This window comes from Pan paniscus, chromosome 20 (assembly GCF_029289425.2).
Source record: "Pan paniscus chromosome 20, NHGRI_mPanPan1-v2.0_pri, whole genome shotgun sequence".
NCBI lineage: Eukaryota > Metazoa > Chordata > Mammalia > Primates > Hominidae > Pan > Pan paniscus.
The window spans coordinates 46,392,428-46,404,943 of NC_073269.2; the positions used below are offsets into that span (position 1 = coordinate 46,392,428).

Genomic DNA, 12,516 nt, shown 5'->3' on the forward strand with positions numbered 1-12,516 from the left:
TAGCTACATTTGGAGAGTGTTGAAAATAATAATAGCACAGCCTTTTAGAGCTGTTATGAAAAATATCACTTAGGGCACAAAGAACAGGAAAAAAAAAAAAGAGGCCAGACATGGTGGCTCACACCTGTAATTCCAACACTTTGGGAGGCCGAGGCAGGTGGATCACCTGAAGTTAGGAGTTCAAGACCAGCCTGACCAACATGGAGAAACCACGTCTCTACTAAAAATACAAAATTAGCCAGGTGTGGGTGGCACATGCCCATAATCCCAGCTACTCGGGAGGCTGAGGCAGGAGAATCATTTGAACCTGGAAGGCAGGGGTTGCGGTGACCCGAGATCGTGCCATTGCACTCCAGCCTGGGCAACAAGAGCAAAACTCTGTCTCAAAAAATAAATAAATAAATAATAAGAAAAAGAAAGTAAATTACCCCCATTCTTATCCCTTTATGTGTTAATTAATTATGGAAAACAATAGTGAAAGTTTCCTGACCCTGACCCCTAAAGGTCACCACTTGTATTAGTTAGCCCAGCAGCCATAACAAAATATCAGACTAGGTGGCTTAAAAAATACAGATATTTGTTTTCTCGCAGTTCTGGAGGCTAAAAGTCCAAGATCAAGGTATCAGCAGGTTTTGGTTTCTTCTGCGGCCTCTCCTTGACTTGCATGTGGCCACCTTCTCACTGTGTCCTCACTTGGCCTTTCCTCTGAACTTACACACTCCGGGTGGCTTTTCCTCTTCATATGAAGGCATCGCTAATATTGAACTAGGGCCCCACCCTTATTGCCTCACTTGACCTTAATTACTTTTTTTTTTTTTTTTTTTTTGGTGAGACAGAGTCTTGCTCTGTTGCCCAGGCTGGAGTATGCCCGAGTAGCTGAGATTACAGGCGTGTGCCACCATGCCTGGCTACTTTTTTTGTATTTTTAGTAGAAACGGGGTTTACCATGTTGGCCAGGCTGGTCTTGAACTCCTGACCTAAAGTGATCCACCTGCCATGGCATCCCAAAGTGCTGGGATTACAGGCATGAGCCACCATGCTCAGCCCTTAATTACGTCTTTAAAGGCCCAGTCTCCAAATACATTACGCTGTGGGTTAGGCTTCAATATAGAAATTTGGGGGGAACACTTTTCAGTTATAGCCCTCATCCTATGGGTCCCCCGAATTCATGTACTTCTCACATGCAAAATACACTCACCCTCATTCCAACACCTTCAAAAGTCTCAACCCATTCCAGCATCAATTCTAAGTCCAAAGTTTCATCTAAATCCCATCTAAGTCAGGTATGAGTGAGACTCAAGGTATGACTCATCTGTGGCAAAATTCCTCTGAAACCTGTGAACCCAGGAAACCAGACAAGTCACATGTGTCCAAAATACAATAGTGGGACAGGCATAGGATAGACATTCCAATTCCAAAAGGGAGAAATTGGAAAGAAGAAAGAAGCAACAGGTCCCAACTACATCCAAAATCTAGCAAGGTAAATTCCACTAGATCTTAAAGCTCAAGAAGATCTTAAAGCTCCTTTTGCCAGGCACGGTGACTCAAGCCTGTAATCCCAGCACTTTGGGAGGCCAAGGTGGGCGGATCACTTGAAGTCAGGAGTTCGAGACCACCCTGGCCAACATGGTGAAACCCCGTCTCTACCAAAAATACAAAAAAAAATTAGCCAGGAATGGTGGCAGGTGCTGTAATCCCATCTACTCGGGAGGCTGAAGCAGGAGAATCACTTGAAACAGGGAGGCAGAGATCTCAGTGAGCCGAGATCGTGCCAATGCACTCCAGCCTGGGCTACAGAGTGAGACTCCATTTCAAAAAATAAAAATAAAAAAAAGAATAATCCTCTTTGGCTTGATGCTTTGAACTCTGAGCCCACTGGGGCAGCAGCCTCACCCCCACAGTCTTGAGTGGAGGCCCGATTCCCATGACCTTGCGGGTCCACTTCCAAAGCTCTGGGTGGAGGCAGCCTAGCCCACTGAAACCAAGGAAGATATAGCCCCACCCCTTGAAATCCAGAAGGAGACAACTCTCCCTTATTCTGTCCCACCTCTGGCCCTTTCGTTGAAGCTGGCAGCATGTCTTCTGGTAAAATCTCATCTCTATTTCTGGTTTCTGCCAAGATGGCTGATAAAAACCATGAGTTGTACCCATGTTCTTCTCATCACATGATTTTCCAGGCAGACACCTGGTACTCTCTCAGAACATGCTTTTTCATTTTTTACAATATGCATAGGCTAAGAATACTCCAAATCTTCAAGTTCTGATTACCTCAGGTAATCCACCCATCTCAGCCTCCCAAACTGCTGTGATTACAGGCGTGAGCCACCGCACCCGGCCTGCATGAAGCAGTTTTCATCCTTGCCGCAATTCCAGGGGGCTAAGTGCTGGGCTAGCACCATTTCTCAGATGAAGAGACTGAGGCTCAGAGAGGTGAAGTGACTCATTCAAGATCACACAGGATGGAGCTGACTTCCAAACTGTTGATGTGATCCAAATATCCCTGCTCTTTGCCATCACCTCACATTTTACTTCCAGACTCAAACGTATGCCCTTCAGGTACAAGTTTCAGTTACCATTGGTTGTTGTTACTCTTTCCCTCCCTCTGCTAGAAACACTGAACTGGGACAAAGTGGGTGCTTTGTTCACTAAGCATATGGCTTAAACGTATCTCCTTGACTACATCAGATCTTCCTGGAAACAACACGTCAACTTCGGAGCATTTTTCTGAACACATATTATGTGCTAGGGGTGTCCTCAGTATTTTGTATGCATCAATTCATTTAATCTTCACAGCCACCCTGGGTATTACTATTAATCCACTTTACAGATGAGGAAATTGAAGTACAAAGAAATACTTTGCCCAAAGTCATACACCTAGGGTGTCAGGCTTTGTCAAAGCCAGGATTTGAATTCAGCCAGTTCACATTTTTAACCATACTATACTGTAACTTGGAGGGTCTGAAGGATGCACAAGACGAGGTGAATTTTTTGCCAAGAAGTCCACACTCAACCTCTGGGGTAGGCTGAATAACGGTCCCCAAAGATGTTCACATCCTAACCCCCAGAACCTGGGAATATACTGCAGTTTCCCTTACATGGCAATAGGGATGTTGCACATATGAAGCTAAGGATTTTTTTTTTTTTTGAGACAAAGTCTTGCTTTGTCACCCAGGCTGAAGTGCAGTGGTACCATCCTGGTTCACTGCAGCCTCGACCTCCCAGGCTCAGCAATTTACCCACTTTGGCCTCCCAAAGTGCTGGGACTACAGGCATGAGCCACTGGACTGGCCGAAATTAAGGATCTTGAGATGGAGAGATTATCCCGAATTATCCAGTGTGCCCAATCTAATCACCGGATTCTTATAAGAGAGAGAAGATGTAAGGACAAGGCAGAGGTCAAAGAGGAGAGAAGAAGCCACGCTGCCGGCTGTGAAGGTTTTACTTGTAGTGACTGTGAAGCCACTGCCAGTAATAAGCAGAGAAGAAACAGGATCTGATTTGCATTTCAACAGGAGAATGACTTCACAGGGAAGGGATAGAAGCAGAGAGTCCAGTTAGAAAACTATTGCAATATCCCAGGGAAGAGGTGATCTGTGTCCTGGCCCAGGTGTTTGCATGTGGAATACTTCACAGATAAAGCCAATGGGATTTGCCGACATATCAGACATGGCATACGGAAGAAAGAGAGGAGTCTGTCAAAGATGACTCCAAAGATTTCAGCCTAAGCAAAGGAAAAGATGCAGGTGCTGTTAACTGAGACGGGGAAGCCTGCAGGATAAGCAGGTTTGGGACGGAAGATCAGGATCTCAGCTTTGGATACAAGTAATTTGAGAGCCCATTAAACATTCAAGTGCAGAATTCAGAGGAGAGGTTTGCAGTGCCAATATAAGTTTGGGACTAACGGTGGATACAGAGATACCCTGTCCAGATCCCTCTTCCAAGCAGGATTTGCTGCTTCAGCCACTGGGAGTGCTGTCAGCAGACAACTTTCTGCTATCAAGTCCTTCAGGACCAGCCTCAATTGCAGAGAGCTGCCTTGCCCAAATGCATACCTTTCCGGGGAAAGCCCCAGTAAGGAATATAAGGCCCAGCAATCTCAGCCAAACAGATAACAAGTCTAATAAGCTATTCTCTTCATAAATTTGTACGGCTAAAACAGAATACACGAGACTGGGTAATTTACAAAGAACAGACATTTATTTTCTCATGGTTCTGGAGGCTGAGAAGTCCAAGATCAAGGCGCTAGCAGACTCAGTGTCTAATGAGGGTCTTATCTGTGCTTCCAAATGGTGCCTTGAACACTGTGTCCTCCGGAGGGGAGGAACACTGGTAGAAGGCGGAGGGCAAAAAAGGATAAACTCCCTTCATCAAGCCCTTTTATAATACCATTAATCCATTCACGAAGGTGGAGCCTTCATGACCTAAACACACCCCAAAAGTCTCACCTCCCAACACTGTTGGATTGGAGATTAAGGTTCCAACACACGAATTGTGGGGGACACATTGAGACCATAGCAGCTATCTATGCTGCAGAGCTCTTGCAGGGTTGACCATGGCCAAGGTTGTGCTACGTCTAATTCAAATTCTCCATCTGCTCAACCCTGGCTCCCCTCTCCCTTCCACAGGCGTCAACCCCTAATAAGTCTCTTGCACCCCAAACTGCATCTTAGTGTCTGCTTCCAGAGAACTCAAACAGCAACAGCCCTCAACAGCATATAGACGGTTATGCAAAGCCTAGAAGTTACATTTACCTTATTAACAGGTTCTTAAAGTATTTCATGCCAACTTCCCAAAAAAATAGACTCTTCTCTGTCCAGTGAGCCTAACATCCTGACCTGGAGAGGCAAGAGCAGGATTTTTTAAAAGCACTTCATAGAGGCCACAGTAGGAAAGGCCAAAGATGCCCAACCTCATCAGTATTCAGAATATTCTAATTAACACACAATGAGGCCAGGTACGGTGGCTCACACCAGTAATCCCAACACTTAGGGAGGCTGAGGTGGGAGGATCGCTTGAGCCCGGGAGTTCAAGACCCACCTGGGCAACATAGCAAGACTCTGCTCTCCACAAAAAGAAAGGGAAAACCCACAATGGCATACCATTTCATACCCAGCAGACTGTCGAAAATGTAAGTCTCTCAATATCAGGTTTTAATCCATAGAATAAAATAAATATCCACACTTCTGGGCCAGGTGCAGTGACTCACACCTGTAATCCCAGCACTTTGGGAGGCCAAAGCGGGTGGATCACTTGAGATCAGGAGTTTGAGACCTGCCTGGCCAACATGGTGAAACCCTGTCTGTACTAAAAAAAAAAAAAAAAAAAAAAATTAGCCAGGTGTGGTGGCACACACCTGTAATCCCAGCTACTCAGGAGGCTGAGGCATGAGAATCGCTTGAACCCAGGAGGCAGAGGTTGCAGTGAGCAGAGATCACAACACTACACTCCAGCCTGGGTGACAGAGTAAGACTCCACCTGAAAAATAATAAATAAATAAATAAATCACACTTCTGCATGGATCGAAATAAAAAAATAAATACATGAGGAGAAGGGATGGTTCTATCTTTCAGTAGATTTACAATTTATAAATGAAAAAGGAGAAAGGAATATGAAAAATTACCATTAGTCAAATGTCACAGCAATAACTGTTGCAGACAAGATCCACCAATGGATGCTAAAATTTGTGGGCACAAGTTTGAGAAGGAAAAAGACTTGTATAGTCTCAAAGGATCTCCTTCAAGATAGTTTTTGATTACCAAGGGGAAAATAGTAACTTTACAGTGGAGATGTGCAGCATACAGCAATTTAAGTGATCAAGGTCAGCATCACCAGCAATAAGATACACTGACATCAGGTGCCTCCTGATATCATGCACTGAGAAGGACACAACATCATTTATGTGGTGTCCTTGGCAAAAACTCATAACCTTAGTCCAGTCATGAGAAAATGTCAGACAAGCCCAAATTGAGGGATATCCTATAAACTAACTGATCAGTACCATTCAAAAGTGTCAAAGTCAGTTGGGCATGGTGGCTCACACCTATAATCCCAAAGCTTTGAGAGGTTGAGGCAGGAGGATTGCTTGAGGCCAATAATTCAAGATCGGCATGTGCAACATAGTGAGACCCCTTCCCGAAAAAAAAATTAGCTGGGCATCACGGCATGTGGCTGTAGTCCTAGCTACTCAAGAGGCTGAGGCAGGAGGATCCTCTGAGTCCAGGAGTTGAAGGTTGCAGTGAGCTATGATTTCACCACTGCACTCCAGCCTGGGCAACAGAAAGAGACCCTGCCTCTTAAAAAAGCAAAGTGTCAAAGTCATGAAACACAAGCAAATACAGAGGAAATGTTCTTGTCTAGAAGAGACACAACAACTGAACACAATATGGGAGTCTGGAACAGAAAAAAGAAAAAAAAAAGGACATCAATAGAAAAAGTGTTAACATTCAAATAAGATTGGTAGTTTAGTTGATACTGTGATACCAATGTTAATTTCCTAGTTTTGATCACTGTGCTATGCTAATAACAATAGAGGGAACAGGATGAGAGATATGCGGGACCTCTCTATACTATCTGCACTTTTCTGCAAGTCTAAAATTATCTAGCATTACAGCTTCCACCTCACTCTCTGCATTAACTTGCTCACTGTCTGGCCCTCCCCACAGTCCCCATGACGTTGGCCTAGCTTCCCCCAGAGCAAGTGGACCCAGAGGAGTGTGAGTGAGCCCCCTTGGAAGGGCATTCTCCAGTTCCTTTAAACCCTTCTGATGACTGAACCCCAGGCCAGTGTCTTTGAACCAGAACCATGTGGATAAGCCGCTCTCAAATACTTGACCCACAAACAGTGTGTGAGACAATAAATGTTTACTGCTTTGACCTCCCAGATTTTCTTTTTGAAATTCAGAAAGTTGTTGTTGCACATAATGGCGACTAGATGGCACCAGAATTCCAAGGATAGAAGCAGGCTGCCAGCATCATGAACTCAATTGCCTCTGAGTTTGTTTACAAATTTATTGCAATCCCAATACAGATATCATCAAGGGTTTTTGTGTGTATGTGTGTGTGTTTTTTTGTTTTGTTTTGTTTTGTTTTTTGCCCCAGACCCAGAAAGAAGCAGTACCAGCCGTGGCTGCCACCAACAACTTAGGCAGTAGCTCTACCAAATACTTAAAACAATACAAGTGGCCAGGCGTGGTGGCTCATGCCTATAATCCCAGCACTTTGGGAGGCCGAGGCGGGTGGATCACCTGAGGTCAGGAGTTCGAGACCATCCTGGCCAACATGGTGAAACCCCATCTCTACTAAAAAAACAAAAAGTAACTGGGCATGGTGGCAGGCACCTGTAATCCCAGCTACTCGAGAGGCTGAGGCAGGAGAATCCCTTGAACCCGGGAGGCAGAGGTTGCAGTGAGCCGAGTTCGCACCATTGCACTCCAGCCTGGGCGACAAGAACAAAACTCTGTATCAAAAAAATCAAAAATAATAAAAATAATACAATAAAAATAAAACAATATGCGTCCTTGCCATGGTTGGAGCTAAAAAAAAAGTAAATAAGAACAATATTTTAAAATGTGTTACTGATGCATGAATAAGCAGACAGATCAAGAGAAGGTTAGAAAATCCAAAGACAGAAGCAATTGCTGATGGAGATTTATATGATGATGTAGTAATTTCTAATTCAGGAAGGGACTTTAGAAAAGGTTTTAATTTAGTAGTGTAGAAGCAACTAGATGACCACGTGAAAACAAAGAAGCTTGAATGCATTTCCCACCCCATATACCAGATTAAATCCTAAACATATCAAAGATCTAAATGAAAAAACACAGCCTCACAGATAATAAAACACTGGTGAGTTCCCTCATGACCGGGGAGGGTGTAAATTTTCCAAACTATTACTCAAGATCCAGAAGCCATAAAAGAGAATTTTGTTAAATGACCAAACAAAAAAAACAAAAACCTTTTGCGTGGCCACAAAATAAGCCATACACAACCAATGACTACAGATGACAAAATAAGAAAAATATTTACCACTTATATCACAGAAGAGAAAGAGTTAAAATCCCTAAAATATAAACAGTGTCTAAAAATTAAGAGGAAAAAAAAACAAGAAACCTATTGAAAGCAGGCAAGATACATAAACAGAGAGTTCACGTTAAAAAATGCAAATGCCACCTAAATTTATAAAAATAGCCAGACACAGTGGCTCATCCCTGTAATCCCAGTACTTTAGAAGGGAAGGTGAGGGGATTGATTGATCCCAGGAGTTTAAGACCAGCCTGAGCAAGATGACAAAACCTTGTCTCTAAATAAAATAAAATAAATTAGCTGAGTATGGTGGCACACACCTGTGATCCCAGCTACTCAGGATGCTGAGGTGGGAGGATGGGAGGACTGCTGGAGCCCAGGAGTTCAAGGCTGCAGTGAGCTATGATTGCACCACTGCACTCCAGCCTGTGTGACCGAGTAAGACCCTGTCTCAAAAAATAAAAAATAAAATATCACACCTGTAATCCCAGAATTTTGAGAGGCTGAGGCAAGCAGATCACCTGAGGTCAGGAGTTCAAGACCAGCCTGGCCAACATGGCATGGTGCATGCCATGTTGCAGCCAGGCAACATGGTGCAGCCAGGCATGGTGGCATGCACCTGTAATCCCAGCTACTCAGGAGGCTGAGGCAGGAGAATCGCTTGAGTCTGGGAGACGAAGGTGGCAATGAGCCAGCCGAGATTGCACCACTCCACTCCAGCCTGACTGGCAAAGCAAGAGCCTGTCTCAAAAAATAAAAAATAAACTAAAGCTCAACCTCACTCATAATAAAAGAAACACAATTAAAACTGCCTTGAGATCCTATTTCTCACCTAACAGATTAGCAAAAATCCAAATGTTGGACAGCCCTCTTGTTGGCAACGCTGTGGGGAAACAGGGACTCTTCCATTTTACTGATGGAATATAAAAAGATAAAACCTCCATGGAGGAGAATTTGGCAATATCTAGTGAATTTGCCCTTTGACTCAGCAATCCTACTTCTAGGAATTAGGTCCAAAGACACAGACAGAAATAGGAAACTTCATATGAACGTGCCTCTTCACTGGAGCCCTATGCATGATAGCAAAAAACTGGAAACTATTGCAATAGCCATGAAGAGGGTGCTGCTTAAGTCAACTATGCTATATCCACAAATACAGAGCACTGTACAGCTGTGAAAATGAGTAAGATATATTAAGATTACATATATATGTGATGTGTGTGTATGTACAAGTGTGTACACACGTGTTTTTTGTTTTGTTTTTTTGACTTTTTTTTGTTTTGTTTTGAGACAGAGTCTTGCTCTGCCGCCCAGGCTGGAGTGCAATGGCACGATCTCAGCTCACTGTAACTTGCGCCTCCCAGGATACAAGCCATTCTCCTGCCTCAACCTCCCTAGTAGCTGGGACTACAGGCACGTACCATGACGCCCTAATTTTTGTATTTTTAGTAAAGATGGGGTTTTGTCATTTTTACCAGGCTGGTCTTGAACTCCTGACCTCAAGTGATCCGCCCACCTCAGCCTCCCAAAAGTCCTGGGATTACAGGCGTGAGCCACCGCACCCGGCCCATGTGTACACACATATATAGTCACCTCCAAGATGTAGTTAAGTGAAAAAACCAAAGTGCAAATTGGTATGAACAGGATGTACCTTTTGCTCAATAGAGAGGAAAATGAATACATATGTTCATTGGTTTATATTTTCCAAGTAAATGGAATGTCAAAACAATTTTTGCAATTGGGACTCAATCACCCACAAAACAATGGTTTTGGTTTTTTGTTTTCTTGAGACAGGGTCTTGTTCTGTCACCCAGGATGGAGTGCAGTGGTATGATCACAGCTCACTGCAGCCTCCACTTCCTGGGCTCAAGTGATCCTCCCACCTTAACCTCCAGAGTAGCTGGGACTGCAGACGTGTGTGATCACGCCCAGCTAATTTTTTACTTTTTATAGAGACGGGGTCTCATTATGTTGCCCAGGCTAAAACAATGTCTTAAAGTAATTTAAGATATATTAATTTGACATAAATCCCTAATGGGGTATATATATCCTCCTGGAAAAAAAAGCACCATAAGAAAATCTTAAACTATATTCAGTCATCATATTACTAGTGATAATATTGATATTTTAAAATTTTATATATTCACATATATATTCAGATATGCATATATATTCACATACTTCAAAACGTATGCTGATGTCACTACAATTCAAAATTCTCTTTTTTTCTTTGAGAATTCAACATTCTCTGAATAAGAAAAAAGAGGCATAATAATAACATTTTAGAAGTTGTAAAGGGCAAAACTAAACTATGGACACACATTTGGATAACTAATCACTATAAAGAAACACAGAGATGATTGCTATAAAAGTCAGGCTGGCCAGGCACGGTGGCTCACACCTGTAATCCCAGCACTTTGGGAGGTCCAGGCGGGCGGATCACCTGAGGTCAGGAATTCAAGATCAGCCTGGTCAACATGGCGAAACCCCATCTCTACTAAAAATACAAAAAAATTACCTGAGTGTGGTGGTGCACATCTGTAATCTCGCTACTGGTGAGGCTGAGGCATGAGAATCACTTGAACCTGGGAGGTGGAGGTAGCAGTGAGCCGAGATCATGCCACCTCACTCCAGCCTGGATGACAGAGTGAGACTCTATCTTAAAAAAAAAAAAAAAAAAAAAAAGTCAGGCTGAGGGTTAATTTTGGTAGAGAGAAGGGAGGGGCTGGGCCTGGGCGCCTGGGCTAGGGCACGTGGAGAGGCTTATGAACAGCTGGCAAATTCTATTTCTTGACTTAGATGTGGTTACAAGTGGCTTGCCTTAAAATAACACAATTTGTGTGTTTCGCTGAATTTCAGGAACTCCTATTTTAAGAACTTCCTGGGGTTTGTTTTTTTTTTTTTTTTAACAAAGAAATGTAGTACTTTGTTTTTTAAAAGGAAGATTTTTATTATATGAATCAATACCTAATAAATTAGAAGCAAAGCCTCTTGTAGAGAAAAAGATCCACCAATAAGGAGATCTGCATTTCTTCAGGGAAAAAAAAAATCATCACCATCACAGAATCGAAAACAAAGGAATAATCCTACAGATTTGGGAAGCTGGGGACTTTGCCTTTGTTTTCCTTATTTTAAATTAGGAATGCTGGCTGATGAAATCAGGGCACCCTGTGAAAAGAACTGTACCAGACATCTTGATCAGCACTATTTTGGGCCTCTGTAATGTCAAATAATTTTGAATATATTTTTGCTTTTACAACGTTATGCTAGCTGTGAAACCACTTGAAATGCAGCATTTCCTGACAATGACAAAGCTCCTCCACGAGAAACTCTCTTTCTAATGTGTTAAGAAATAGACTTACGTCAAAAAGAAAAGCATTCTCTATGAAACACAAACGCTTTGGAAGTGTCTAAAGGTGCCACAAAGGTTGCAATTCTCTCTCCACTTGCAAGAATTTTTTTTTTTTTTTTTTTTTTCCGAGATGGAGTCTTGCTCTGTCACCCAGGCTAGAGTGCAGTGGCTCGATCTCGGCTCACTGCAACCTCCACCTCCCAGGTTCAAGCAATTATCCAGCCTCATCCTCCCAAGTAGATGGGATTACAGGCACATGCCACCATGCCCGGCTAATTTTTGTATTTTTAGTAGAGACGGGGTTTCACCATGTTTGCCAGGCTGGTCTCAAACTCCTGACCTAGTGATCCACCCACCTCAGCCTCCCAAAGTGCTGGGATTACAGGCGTGAGCCACCAAGCCTGGCCTTTTTTTTTTTTTTTTTTTTTTTTAAAGACAGGGTCTCACTCTGTTGGCCAGGCTGAAGTGCAGTGGTGTGATCTCGGCTCACTGCAACCTTGAACTCCTGGGCTCAAGTGATCCTCCTGCCTTGGCCTCCCAAGGTGCTGGGATTACAGGTACCAGGTGAGCCTTCACACCCGGCTCACTTAAAAGATTATAGTGAGATCAAACGTGGAGAACTTCTGATCCGGATTCAAATGGTCTAGATTTATATTCTGGCTCCCTCACTTACTAGCTGTGTGACCTTAATCAAATCACTTAACCTCTCTGATTCTGTGACCACACACATAAAACTGAGACATGACAATGCCTACCTCCTAGAGGTTGTCGTGAGAATAAACTGTTTTAACAGAAGTAAGACACTTAGGATAGGTCAAAGCTACCTTGAGCTTTACTAGGCCAAGGGACCAGAGAAGCTCAGATCCAAGCACTCCATACTGAGTGGCCATGCTGCAAAACTCCCACAAACCCCAAATCAACACAGATTGGCTGGGTAAGGTGGCTCGCGCCTATAATCCCAGCACTTTGGGAGGCTGAGGTGGGTGGATCACTTGAGCCCAGGGATTTGAGACGAAAGAAAGAATGAGAGAGAGAGAGAGAAAGAGAGAAAGGAAGGGAGGAAGGGAGGAAGGGAGGAAGGGAGGGAGGAAGGAAGGAAGGAAGGAAGGAAGGAAGGAAGGAAGGAAGGAAGGAAGGAAGGC

At 43.5% G+C, this 12,516-nt stretch overlaps 1 protein-coding gene across 1 annotated transcript in view; it reads right to left on the reverse strand.

Moving 5' to 3' along the window:
* The window catches only part of LOC100978560 (zinc finger protein 780B), a 110,191-nt gene extending 97,927 nt beyond the window's left edge, over positions 1–12,264 (reverse strand). Inside the window, 1 exon segment of the mRNA XM_063600266.1 lies at positions 10,541–12,264. The gene's annotated coding sequence lies outside the window, so the exon portion shown is untranslated.
* Positions 12,265–12,516: the final 252 nt, after the last annotated feature.